The sequence below is a fragment of the Schistocerca cancellata genome, unplaced genomic scaffold, assembly GCF_023864275.1.
Source record: "Schistocerca cancellata isolate TAMUIC-IGC-003103 unplaced genomic scaffold, iqSchCanc2.1 HiC_scaffold_962, whole genome shotgun sequence".
NCBI classification, from domain to species: domain Eukaryota; kingdom Metazoa; phylum Arthropoda; class Insecta; order Orthoptera; family Acrididae; genus Schistocerca; species Schistocerca cancellata.
Window position 1 is genome coordinate 5,953 of NW_026046970.1, and position 1,548 is coordinate 7,500.

General features: G+C 53.0%; 1 non-coding gene across 1 annotated transcript in view; it reads left to right on the forward strand.

Annotated features, from left to right (window-relative positions):
• The first annotated feature begins 254 nt into the window (after nt 1-254).
• The window catches only part of LOC126149994 (small subunit ribosomal RNA), a 1,909-nt gene continuing 615 nt past the window's right edge, over nt 255-1,548 (forward strand). Inside the window, exon 1 of the ribosomal RNA XR_007531244.1 lies at nt 255-1,548. This exon is cut by the window's right edge and continues 615 nt beyond it. This is a non-coding gene — a ribosomal RNA (small subunit ribosomal RNA).

The window sequence follows — 1,548 nt, forward strand, 5'->3', positions numbered from 1 at the left end:
AGTTGGGAGCACGGGTGGTCGCACCTAAAGCGTCTACTCGCCTAACTCCGGGCGATTGCGCCTCTCTCGAACCCGACCAAGTACTTAGGACGGCGCTGCGCGCCGCCGGGACCTGAGAGGGTTTCGAGGTGTATTGTGCAGGGGAGCTCAGCCTCCTCCTGTTTGCAGAATAATTGGGCGGACGCTTGCGTGTTCGCGCGGGCCCCTGGGACACACTCCCGGGCGGCCGGCTGCTCAGCTCTAGTTGACGCAGCTCCCTGGTTGATCCTGCCAGTAGTCATATGCTTGTCTCAAAGATTAAGCCATGCATGTCTCAGTACAAGCCGCATTAAGGTGAAACCGCGAATGGCTCATTAAATCAGTTATGGTTCCTTAGATCGTACCCACGTTACTTGGATAACTGTGGTAATTCTAGAGCTAATACATGCAAACAGAGTCCCGACCAGAGATGGAAGGGACGCTTTTATTAGATCAAAACCAATCGGTCGGCTCGTCCGGTCCGTTTGCCTTGGTGACTCTGAATAACTTTGGGCTGATCGCACGGTCCTCGTACCGGCGACGCATCTTTCAAATGTCTGCCTTATCAACTGTCGATGGTAGGTTCTGCGCCTACCATGGTTGTAACGGGTAACGGGGAATCAGGGTTCGATTCCGGAGAGGGAGCCTGAGAAACGGCTACCACATCCAAGGAAGGCAGCAGGCGCGCAAATTACCCACTCCCGGCACGGGGAGGTAGTGACGAAAAATAACGATACGGGACTCATCCGAGGCCCCGTAATCGGAATGAGTACACTTTAAATCCTTTAACGAGTATCTATTGGAGGGCAAGTCTGGTGCCAGCAGCCGCGGTAATTCCAGCTCCAATAGCGTATATTAAAGTTGTTGCGGTTAAAAAGCTCGTAGTTGGATTTGTGTCCCACGCTGTTGGTTCACCGCCCGTCGGTGTTTAACTGGCATGTATCGTGGGACGTCCTGCCGGTGGGGCGAGCCGAAGGCGTGCGACCGCCTCGTGCGTGTTCGTGCGTCCCGAGGCGGACCCCGTTGAAATCCTACCAAGGTGCTCTTTATTGAGTGTCTGGGTGGGCCGGCACGTTTACTTTGAACAAATTAGAGTGCTTAAAGCAGGCAAGCCCGCCTGAATACTGTGTGCATGGAATAATGGAATAGGACCTCGGTTCTATTTTGTTGGTTTTCGGAACCCGAGGTAATGATTAATAGGGACAGGCGGGGGCATTCGTATTGCGACGTTAGAGGTGAAATTCTTGGATCGTCGCAAGACGAACAGAAGCGAAAGCATTTGCCAAGTATGTTTTCATTAATCAAGAACGAAAGTTAGAGGTTCGAAGGCGATCAGATACCGCCCTAGTTCTAACCATAAACGATGCCAGCCAGCGATCCGCCGCAGTTCCTCCGATGACTCGGCGGGCAGCCTCCGGGAAACCAAAGCTTTTGGGTTCCGGGGGAAGTATGGTTGCAAAGCTGAAACTTAAAGGAATTGACGGAAGGGCACCACCAGGAGTGGAGCCTGCGGCTTAATTTGACTCAACA